The sequence below is a fragment of the Artemia franciscana genome, chromosome 4 (assembly GCF_032884065.1).
Source record: "Artemia franciscana chromosome 4, ASM3288406v1, whole genome shotgun sequence".
Classification (NCBI taxonomy): domain Eukaryota; kingdom Metazoa; phylum Arthropoda; class Branchiopoda; order Anostraca; family Artemiidae; genus Artemia; species Artemia franciscana.
In genome coordinates, this window is record NC_088866.1 from 44571259 (window position 1) to 44583754 (window position 12496).

At 36.3% G+C, this 12496-nt stretch overlaps 1 protein-coding gene across 1 annotated transcript in view; it reads right to left on the reverse strand.

Annotated features, from left to right (window-relative positions):
- Positions 1 to 12496, reverse strand: part of LOC136025780 (integrin alpha-PS1-like) — a 136671-nt gene that overhangs the window by 72689 nt on the left and 51486 nt on the right. The window lies entirely within an intron of this gene.

The window sequence follows — 12496 nt, forward strand, 5'->3', positions numbered from 1 at the left end:
TTTTTGGTCACTTAAAAAGGACCCTAGAAATTTTGATTTCCGTTAGAATGAGCCCTTTTGCAACATTCTAGGACCACTGGGTCGATACGATCACCCTCGGAAAAAAACAAACAAAAACAAAACAAATAAAAACACCCGTGATTGGTCTTCTGGCAAAAAATACGAATATTCACATTTTTGTAGATAGGAGCTTGAAACTTCTACAGTGAAGTTTTTCATCTTTTCAATTATTCTTAAATATAATATAAAATTAAAAAACGTTAAACTTACAAATATATTTAAAAAAATACTAAATCTTCTTTCCTCGACATGTGAATTGAAATGACAGTGCTCCTTGCCTGATAATGGTAAATAATAACGACACCCCCAGGTAGAGTAGTCCATAAAAATAACTATCCAGATTAAAAATGACAGAAAGACCATAAAAAACGCAAGACAAAAAAAAAACAATGACCATAGAAACCCTTGAACAATTCTGAAGAAACTTAATGTATGAATATGACAAAGTAAACAGTCTCAAAAAAAATTTCATTTCAACTTTTATGAAACAAAAAATTTACAATCAAAAGTGGATGCGCATAAAAGGTCCTGGCAATTCAAACACAATCAATTCAAATTTCGGCACAGTATATGTCAGACCTCCGCCCGAACACGCCCGAATAGTAAAACACTTCTTTTTTTATATTTATCCTCATTTTATAGTACACGAATGAGAAAATTACACGAGTAGACTATTTAAATTTTCCGCTTGTTAAGTTGACCACCAACAAAGATCTGAAATTTAAGGATTTAAAATTTTGAGGTTAGAGCTTGACATCTGTGATTTAAATTGTAGACTGGCGGCAACAATGTTTTAAAGTCGCTTACTGCAAGCATATATGTATTTAAAACTTTGTCGAACATAAATTTTACTATAATTTTTTTTTCAGATAAAACCTCATCAAATTTTATCCTTATACCAAGGATTTTTTTTTATTCTTTGCTCTACCTTGCTTTCAGGCTTTTAACCCCAATTTAAATACGAGTAATATCTTAATGAGTGATATATTCAGTACAGAATTAAATTTTATTTTAGTAATAAAATTTGTATTTCTTTTTAACGACTGGAGTTTTAAAATTTATTTATTTATTATTAAAATTGGTTGGTAATAAATTTGCTAACAACTAATTATTGTTTAGTTGCAACTAGTTCTTTTTTTCAATGACAATCAATTGACAGCAATTAAGCAATTTTTAGTTTTTTCTCTTATTCTTTGCTTTCAAAAGTCGCAAGTTTGTAATTTATTACGTGTGAAAGTCGGTTTCGAAACACAAAATTATCGGACTTTACTCGAGATTTCAATTCTGGGATGGAGCATTCAAACCCTTGTCAAAACAAAAAGAAATTATCAAAAATAAGACAGAACATGAGTCCCCTTCCAACTCCCTACTTAGGTCTCGACTGTCATCTATAATTTACGAAAATTTTTTAAAGGTTTCTCTTTTTCTATTATAGCATTAAACAAGAGCTAAGAGCTCATATGGCACTTGTGACGAGGCAAGAAGAGCTAGAGCCAAGAGCTCATATGGTATGAGCTCTTACAAAATTCTAAGAATCAATAGATTAATTTAAAAGGAAAATCAGAGGCTTAATGCCGGTCAGGATTTAAAATAAAAGCTCTGAGTCACGATGTCCTAAATATCAAAATTCATTAAGATCCGATCACCCACTCGTAAGTTATAAATACCTAGTTTTTTCTAATTTTTCTCTCCCTTTAGCCCTCCAGATGGTTGAATCTGGGAAAACGACTTTATCAAGTCAATTTGTGCAGCTCCATAACACACCCACCAATTTTCATCGTCCTAGCACGTCCGTAAGCACCAAACTCGCCAAATCACTGAACCCCTCCCCCAACTCCTCCAAAGAGAGCCAAATCCAGTACGGTTAGGTCAATCACGTATCAAGGACATTTGCTTATTCTATCCACCAAGCTTCATCCCGATTCCTTCACTCCAAGTGTTTTCCAAGATTTCCCCCTCCAACTCCCCCCAATGTCAAAAGATCTGGTCGGGATTTGAAATAAGAGCTCTGAGACATGAATTCCTTCTAAATGTAAAATTTCATTAAAGAATAATTATTTATTCCGATCTTAGGTGATGGGAATAGTTTTTCCGATCACCTATTCGTAAGATAAAAATACCCCAACTTTTACGATTTCCAAGAATTCCGGTTTCCCCCTCCAACTCCCCCAATATCAGAGGATCTGGTCGGAATTTAAAATTAGAGCTTTAAAGCACAAGCTCCTTCAAAATATAAAATTCTATTAAGATCTGGTCACCCTTTCGTAAGCTACAAATACCTAATTTTTCCAAATTACCCCCCCCCTCCCCCACCTCACCAAAGAGAGCAGATCCAATCCAGTTATGTCAGTCACGTATCTTAGACAGGTTTTTATTCTTCCCATCCAGTTTCATCCTGATCTCTCAACTTTAAGTATTTCCTAAGATGTCAGCCCCCCAACTGCTCCCCCCCCCCAATGACGCTGGATCCAGTTGAGATTTAAAATGAGAAATCTGAGTTACGAGGTCGTTCTAAATATGAAGTTTCATAAAGATCCGACCACTCCTTCGTAAGTCAAAAATACGTCATTTTTTCTAATTTTTCAGAATTAAGCCCCTCCCCCTATAGAGCGGATCCGTTCCAATTATGTCAATCACGTATCTAAGACTTCTGCTTATTTTTCCCACCAGGCTTCATCCCGATCCCTCCAATCTAAGCGTTTTCCATGATTTTAGATTCCCCCCAAACTCCCCCCGCCAATGTCACCAGATCCGGTCGGGATTTAAAATAAGACCTTTGAGACACGATATCCTTCTAAATATCAAATTTCATTATTGAGATCCGATCACCCGTTCGTAAGTTATTATGACGAGATACTATTTAACGAACGCATATAATGATGGAAAGACAAGACACTCGTCAAAATATATATTGTTTTGAGTCGAGCTCAAATGACACTTTGGCCTCAAGGGCTTACATCGCTCTTTACTTTAATTTTAAAAATCGCGTTGAAGCGCACATTATTCGTATTAAAACAGAACAAATCAAAAATTCTGCTGACTTTCTTTTCTTTTTTCAACAAGAAAAGAGCTAAGAAAATTTTCAAGGATCAATTTTAAATATATTTTTCGGGGACGTGATGTTTAATTTGACGTCCCTAAATGTGCCCCGTTTTCATTTTCTGTGTGAATTTTCCTGAAAATAAAAATTAGCCGATCTGATCCAGCTAGCTAACTTTGTTATAAGCCGTGAGGACAGAGGTTGATTCCTGGTGTCACTGGTTATTTGGTTTGGAACGGGGGTAAGTGTTGGGACTCTGTAAGCTTAGCCAGAGTCGACCCAGCTCTAAATGCATGTTTGGAGAAATATGGGGAAGCTAAACAGGAAGAGCGTGTATAAGCAAAGGATGGGGAGTCCTTATTCCTCCCCACCCACTGCACTTCCTGGATTAAGGCCCATGGAACAGGAATCAGCACCGCTGGTAGGCAATGTAAAGTCAAACGCCGTACGCTTTACTTTTAAGAAACAAGCCAGGCTTGAAAACAAAAACGTCTTGAAACTTAAGAACGTCTTCATATGTTTGATATATTTCGTGTTAAATTTTCCCCCCAAAATTCAAGATCTTTAAAAATAATTATAATTTCTGAGTGCAGAATTGATTAGAGTACTGAAAATACCCAGAGTATTTCTACTCCAGGCCTAGAGCCTGGTTCCTAAAACCGCTAGATTGTTAGATTTCCTATACTTTTTTTCATCATTGGCTTATTTTGGTAGACTTTGATGACTTCTCCCACCCCAACCCAAAATAAAGATGTTGCGTTAGTGCCTTGTTAAGACCTACACGCTTACGAATATCAAGTCCAACGGAATACTGAATGACAGCCACCTAGTATATTATTACTTCAATTAAAATAACAATAAACCCCTCTAATAATGGTACAGGCATTAAAACATACAAGTACATGCTTCAACTTTTCGTTATTCTGTGAGATGGTTTAAGTCGATATACATACATCGTTGTCAAAAGTGTGAAGTTAACTGGGTCAGTTTTTCGACTAAAATTGTGCCGAAACAGGATTATTTCTACCATCTGAACAGCAGGTTAAAATTCGCAGTGACAAGAAGAAAACAGAGTAATACTCGAACAGAAATCCGAGTAAGAAAGAAGAAAGTAAAATCAAAATGTGCAGGGAAATTGGTACGGTACCAAAAACTTGCAAGTGTACGGCTTTGTACCAGTACGTCTAAATCGTGTCAAAAACGGTACAATTGTACCGCGTTGGCAACGCTATTACGCGAGACTTACTTTTAAAGAAGTTAGTGATTTAGGCAGACCTCAGGATCAAAACCACAGCTAAGATACCAATATACAGTTATGAAAACTCCTATCTTGTCCATGAGAAGCTTTTGGTACAGAGCTCTGAACTTGGCGCCTCCTCCAAACCTGCGCTCCGACGCGTAGATCGTACTACAACACCATAGCCGGGAACAAAAATTTGTTTTGTTGCATACACAGCTTAGATACCAATATTGGTATCTCAGCTGTGCTGCCAGTTCCCTGTCTCCAGCCGCTAGTATCGCTACCGCGCACTGGGTCCCAAAAATAAATCGAGTTTTCATAACTGTATTGGTATCTAAGCTGTGATCAAAACCAGAAGTCTAATACAAGAAGTATTTGACTACTATCAAATAAATCGTACGCATTAGGTGACATGCATCATGTGTGACAGAAGTTAGCCACGTAATTTCAAATGGTCACAGTTCCTCAATTTCCAGATATACACTTCAGTTTTTTGATGACAAAAAAAAATGTCCATAGTTTAGCATTCCCTTCCCTCCCCGTAATAGCTGCATTTAGTTCAGTGATTTTGCAGGTACATATGCATTCATTATAATTGTTCAAGCTATTACAGACAAATTACTTCTTTATGCGAATGAAATTAGGACGGAATAAATATGTTTTAATATAAGGGCGTAGTAAGATGTTTTGATGAATATATTGGGCGTTTTCCAGAGAAATAAATTGACGAGGTTTGAATTACATTGAAAGAAAATTTGATGAAAACGCCGTTGAAATTTGATATTTGTTTCTAGATGCATATGTCTGTTTTGTATAAACTGATCAACACATGGGCGTTTTTTTTTTTATTCTGATCCCAAGTTATATTTGACTTCTTTGACAACCAATACTATGGTCGGAATATACGAAGTCTGAAAGAGATTAATCAAACAAGAATGTTTATAAGCAATAGCGCAAAAGTGACGAGATGAAAAATCAAAGAAAAAGTCGGCAAGAGTATACTAATATACGATTAGGTAAATATTCAGTGGCTGGCCAATCCAGAAGAAAACGTACTAACAAAATAAATTAGAACTCTTATTTAAATTAATGATTACTTTATGCTATTTCCAGACATCATAGTGATTTTCCTGACAATGCACCCTATTGTCAACGAAATTCTTTATAATATTTAGTAAATTCCTATTAATTTGACTACCATGCTTCCTTCTATTGTTACCTACTTCTTAAAATGATTTCAGTTTATATTTTGGCAGATAGGCCTACTGATAACAATCCAAGGCAAAACTAGATTGCATCAATAAAAACTGCAGAAAAAAACCGCTTCAACAAAGAACATGACTAATAACGACAATCAATTAATAGAGAAATAGGTACGTGTATGATATAGCGACCACACTTTGTAATCTGAGCGACCACCCTTAAGAAGTGAAGTTAGTTTAATCATATTGAAATATACTAAAATAACACGAAAATATAATACTTCAGCAACAAAATCATGGAAACTGCAACAGAAGACTATGCACAGCAGGTCGCCAGGAACGCATTATATTAAATACCTAATCTAACCAACTCTTTATATTAAATATTTAATTGAAATATGCCTGAATAGTCTGAATTATCTGAATTATTACCTAAATTATCTATCAGTATCCTTTGTCTGAGAGGGCGAGAGTTGGAATCCTAATGTATCCAATTATTTAGTTTGGGACGGGGGTCAGTGGCGTGACTCTCAAAGCTCAGCCAGAGTCGACCAAGCTCTAAATGTGTACCTGGAGAAATCTGGGGAAAGTAAACAGGAAGGGTTTGCGAAAGCACGGGGTGGTTGGCCCCCAACCACCCATTGCACTCCCTAGCTGATTGGCCAAGAAACGGAGATCAGCACCGCCGGTAGGGACAGTAAAGTCTAATGCCGTATTCTTTACCTACACCTGAATAGTAGTTTATCTCACTCAGGATAAGCTGATTATCTCCAAGCGTACACAGAAAACCGATTTTATTCCAGATCAAGAATAACGTGTGGTCTCTATATCACAAAAGTATTGAGAAATATATTATTCAGGCTATGTACAAGATCTCAAGGGGAAGGACTCGTTGTCAGTAAAGCACCTATGATACTTGGAAATAGCATAGAATAACGAATATAATAGTGCCATTTTTATTTTTTTAATTTTTTTTTATATTTTATTATTTTTATATTTTTTATATTTTTTTATATTTTTTTAAATACAAATTTAATTTTTATTTTTTTATTTCCTTAAGAAGTGACCAACCTTTAAGAATTTACATAAGATTTAATTTTAATTTGTTAGTAGATTTCATTTGAGCCTCAGAAATGGATAAAAGGGATGATGAACGCAAAAAGGTAATACAAATTACGATCGAATTTTTAACTGGATATTTCGAACACATATACAGGGTTCATCAATTTTAGTTTCTCAATTTTATAGGCCTTACCGAGGTACAATCTTTTCACTTTATCGAAAAAAAGAGCAAATAATAAGAAAAATAACCAAAATTACAGACAACAAGAGCCAAGAGCTCACATGGCACTTGTGACGAGGTCGGAACCTAAAATTGGACTCGGTACTAGAGATATCGATTTTGATGTTCTTTGTTTATTGGCAATCATTACAAAGATAAACTTGCAAATGCAGTTTTCCTTTAGTCTCTTCTTGTCCGGTGAGATATATCTATATATCAAATTTCACTAAGATCCGATCACCCATTCGTAAGATTAACATACCTCCATTTTCACGATTTCCCCTCCCTCCAAGATGGTCGAATCGAGGAAACGACGGTAATCAAGTCAATTAGTGCAGGTCCCTGACAAGCCTACCAACTTTCATCGTCCTAGCCCGTCCAGAAGCACCGAAATCGCCGAACCACTAGAAATCCCCCCGACTCCACCAAAGAGAGCGGATCCGGTTCGGTTATGTCACTCACATATCTAGGACTTGTGCTTATTCTTCCCACCAAGTTTCATCCCGATCTCTCCACTCTAAGCGTTTTCCAAGATTTTCAGTTTCCCCCTCTAATTCCCTCCAATGTCAACAAAAATTTTAACTTAGTGTTCTAGCCAGTTACAGAAGTATTGGCGATGCGACCTTTGGAAAACACTCATACACTTAGCGTCAGTTGATTTATTTCAGTATCCCCGTCAACATGCCCGTTTCATTCACCTTAATACCCTTATCCGTTCCAGAGACTTTGTAAATAGGCCTTTTTAATAACCTGGATGCATAAAAGGGGCTTTTGATTTAGCTCAATCTCCCACTCAACATGCCTTGAAAATTTCCACTTTATACCCTTAGTTGTTCGTGACACTTTGTGCAGGTAGGTAGTGTCTTTTGATTTAGATTTGACATCCTTCAACATGTCCTGAAAGTTTTAGATTCATGGACTAAGCAGATACTAAATTTGGCTTGGGTCAACATCCTCAACAACCTGCCCAAAAAGTTTTTACTTAATACTGTTAACCGCTCCTTATATGTTATAAATGGCACTACCAGGATCAAGTACTCCCTCTTCCGCAATAATAGAACTTATATATAAACAATGAGTAACTTACATAATTAAAACCATTGTCCTAGAGGCTGTGGGGGTTTATATAATCCCTGAGGGTATAATTACTGGAACTTTCGAATATTTTGAACAAAATAGTTATCTCAAAATTATGACCAGATCTGTGATATTGAAAGGAGATGGTAGCTACGAATGGCACGGAGGGGGCTGGTTACAATTTACTCGCTTTTGACTATTAAAAGACAAAACTAGAACTTTCAATTTGCCATCAAATGAGACCTCTCCAAAGCCACATCCAGGAGAAGTTAGGGGGTTTGAACCCCTCGAAAGAATTCTTATTTTAGATTCGCAAAAGGAAAAAAAATGAATATACACAAATTTGTCATGAGTTTCAAGTTTTTGTGCCTCCCCCCCCCCATTCCAAAATTCTGGATAAGCTCTTGGCCCTGTCTGAAGCTTTTAGGAGACGACTGTTTCCATATGAAATGGCCTGATGAAAAAAATAAATAGTGTACTGAAGTTATTTTCTTTTTACTTAGGACAAATGATGCACGGAAGTCAATTATGAAAACAGATGTCTTACTTTCCTCTACAATTTAAACAGTAGTTCAAAAGGCATCGTGTTACACAGCGACAATGAAAGAGTATAGAAAACTTGCAAAATAGAAAGTGGTCCTAGTGTTGATAAAATATGAGGTGACACATAGAATTTTGATATCAGACTCCAATTAAAAAAAATCTCCAAAAGCGGCTCTCTATTTGCAAGATTCTACAGGTTCTCCCAGCTTCTGTAGATTCTCCCTGCGCCAATTTGTACTTTCTTTTTCAGTGGAGACTTGCTTATCCATTCTATTGGTAGTCCAACAGTTCGTGGTAACAAACTGTAAGTAAGGAGCGACCCGGCTCAATAGTAACCGAAACTCTAAAAAACGGAATTTTAATGCCGATAGATACATTAAAAAATCAGATTTTTATGCTGATTTTTAATATACAAGTTTCATCGAATCTAGTTCTACTCATCAAAAGTTAGGAGCCAGAGGGAGTTTACCTTATTTTCGATAAAAGGGAGAACAAACCCCTAAAAGTGATAAAATGTTAATGAAAAATCACGCCATCAGATTCAGCGTATCAGAGAACCATACCGTAGAGGTTTCAAGCTCATATCTGCAAAAATGTGGAATTTTATATTTTTTGCCAGAAAAAAGATCACGGATGCGTGTTAATTTTTTTTTCCAGGGGTGATCATATCGACCCAGTGGTACTAGAATGTTGCGAGAGAGCTCATTCAAGCGGAAATTAAAAGTTCTAGTACCCTTTTTAAGTAACCAAAGAAATTGGAGGACAACTAGGCCCCCTCCAACGTTCATTTTTTTCCCAAAGTCACCTGATCGAAATTTTAGGATTGCCATTTTGTTCAGCATAGTCGAAAAATCTAATACCTATGTCTTTGAGGACGACTTAATCCCCCACATTCCCCAGAGGAAGGGTTGAACTTTGCCCATAAACTTTGCCTATTGTTTACATACAGTATTGGTTATTTGGAAGTATACAGACGTTTTTTGGGGGATTTTTTCTGGTAGGGGAAGGGGGGCGGGAGGAGAGGGTTAACTGGGAAGATCTTTCCATGAAGGATTTTTTCATGGGATAAGAGAATTTCCATGAAGGGGGCGTCGGATTTCCCAACATTATCTAAAACACGATCATAAAGGTTCGCCCCCTCGTTAATACTTTGCTCTTTATGCTAACGTCATTTAGCGCTTTCAAAAGAAATATTGATTCTAATTTAACGGCCTTTGTGATTAAGGGGTCATTCTTAAAGAATTGGAACACAATAGGAACTTTAGGGCAAAAAGCGAGGTATTGGTGAGGGGCAAACCTCCTCATATTCGTAATAATTTCTGTTCGTTTTCAGTTTTTGTTTCAATTCTGTTCGTTTTCGGTCCGACTTCGTCAGCAATGAGAAGCTTCTGCAGCTCACAAAGCAGTCTCGATTTTCGACTCAAGCAGCAGAGCGAACCTTACGATGGTTCGGACACCTGCTTCGAATGCCACCACATCTACCTGCAAAGACGATCCTTGACTTCGATTCTATCAAATCTGGTTAGAAGCGATCTCACGGCCTACCGAAGACGCGTTGATCCGACAGCCTGTCCGAGTTCTGGACGATGACAAACATCAGACAGGGCGAAGAGCAAATACTCACCATGGATCGAAGCGGACGGAGGAGGTAGACGTCATTCTCTATGCCGAGCAGCGCCCGGCAGGAGACTTAAGTAAGTAAGTTTTTGCTGTAAGTTTTAATGTTGCTCCTTACTTTCACTTGAAAAACTTGTTTTTTTTTATTTAATTTAGATACAGATTGGAAACCACAAGTATTACAGAATGGGCATAGTGGCAGATTGACAGGGCAAATGGAGATGTGCTTCAAGTGACAAAAAAAGGACAAACTGTAGTTTGAGAAAAAGAAACTTCTAAATATTTAATAAATCAAACAATACAGGTTGAAATAATTAAACAAACCGATTGGCAATGCCTGGTTTGAGGAATTGGGGAATAAATCTAATTATTCCGAAAAGTCACATAAGACTTTTTAATAATAATAGCAGATTGACAAGGGGGAGACGAATCATTTTTTCCGTGAAGCATTGCATGAGATTTTACGTCAAAAAATTTATGGTCAGCTTGTTATTTGCTCAGAAAGGTGTAAGAGAAGAATTATATAGTTGATTGAACAATAATCCATCCATAGCCAGAATGCCATATGCCAGAACCACTTTCATCATGCTCTAATAAAAACGAAGAAGTAGTTGAAAATACAGCAACAAAGATTATTACAGTAAATACAGCAGCGTTGGCTTACTAAAAAGCGATGCGTCTCCCAAGATTGTCTTTTCTCTGACCTTACTAGACATAACGTATTATAAAAATTTGGGGAAGGGAGGCCTATTGGATTTCGAACGTCATAAGCATTTTGAGGGATTTGAAGGGTGACACAACCAATTTCATTTGTGGCAATTTATATTCTTTTTAATTTCAGCTTCATTCTTCGTTTCAATTTCAACTTTTTGAGCAATATTACTGCTGTCGTTTTTTTTTTTTTTTAAGTTTGTAGATTAGTGGTGGAAGAAGACGGAGATTCAAAATTTATTCCCATATGGGGATCATGAAACTGCAAAAAAAAAGTTCCTCTGAAGTTTAAAATATTTATAACCTACTAAGTATTAATTTTCTACCCTAATTTTCAGCCTGAGTCCCGACTTTCACGTTCTTAGGGATCGCCCGAATCGTTAAAACTGGATCACTTAGAACACAAAATTACCCCTTTAGGTCCTTAAAAAATTTTCATCTCGTCAAGATTTCTAACAATTAGAAATCTAACAACTAGATTTCTAAAAAAGTAAATCGGGATTCTAATTATGTTCGAACAATTTCACCTTTTTTTTTAAAGTTGATTTCGAATGTCATAAGCATTTTGAGGGATTTGAAGGACGACACTACCAATTTCATTCGTGGCAATTTATGTTCTTTTAATTTCAGCTTCATTCTTCGTTTCAAATTCACCTTTATGAGCAATCTTATTGCTGTATTTTTTTTTTGCGATTAGCCGTTTGTAGCTTAGTGGTGGCAGAAAATAGAGATTCAAAAATTTATTCCCATACGGGGATCATGAAACGGCAAAAAAAAAGTTCTTCCGAAGTTAAAAATATTTATAGCCTATTAAGTATTTATATTCTACCCTACTAAATAGTATAATGAAAAATATAATAAAACTCCCCGAGTCCCGAAAATCACATTCTTAGGGATCACCCGAATCGTTAAAACTGGATCCCTTAGAATACAAAATTACCCTTTTAGATCTTTAAAAATTGTTCATCTCGTCAAGATTTTTAACAATTAGAAATCTAACAACTAGATTTCTAAAAAAGTAAATCGAGAAATCCCAAATTCCAATATTTTTAAAATGTAGGATCTCTGATTTCGGTAGAATTTCTGAAACTTTGTACTTATAGTGCACGAGACTAGAAATAAACTAATTAAATAAATCTATTAATAGACGAATAACTAACAGACAAATACATGAAAAATAGCTAATAGACGAATAAAATAGCCCAATTTAAGAAGTCAAAGCATAAAATAACAAAAATATGTTGGTTTTCGGCCCCATTATGTTTTTGAGCCACACATCACTTTTGGGCTCTCGAGCTTAGTTCAAAGGGAAATAAATGCTCAATCCGAAAACGTGACAATTTTTAAAAATCACGCACACTGGGTGGCATATGCCAAGCGTGGCAAAAGTGTGCCAAGCATGGCATAAATGCTGCAAACGCAGCAGAGATTATCAAGTGTGGTGGAACTCTACCGCGCCAGGCGCAACAATACCATACGTGGCAAAACTGCGCAGAGCATGAGGGAACTATACCAAACATTGTAGAGCTGTTTGGCATATGTGACGATCCAAAATACACTCCACTTGGTGAGAAGTTGGCGACCCCTCAGCTCCACACAATAAGAAGAAAACAAAACTACTCTTTTCCCATTTTGAATTGCATTTAAGCTTTTCTGCAATATAAAGACATGTCGTTGCATAAAAACGTCTAATTAAAATTCAGAAAGGCAATACCAAATGAGGC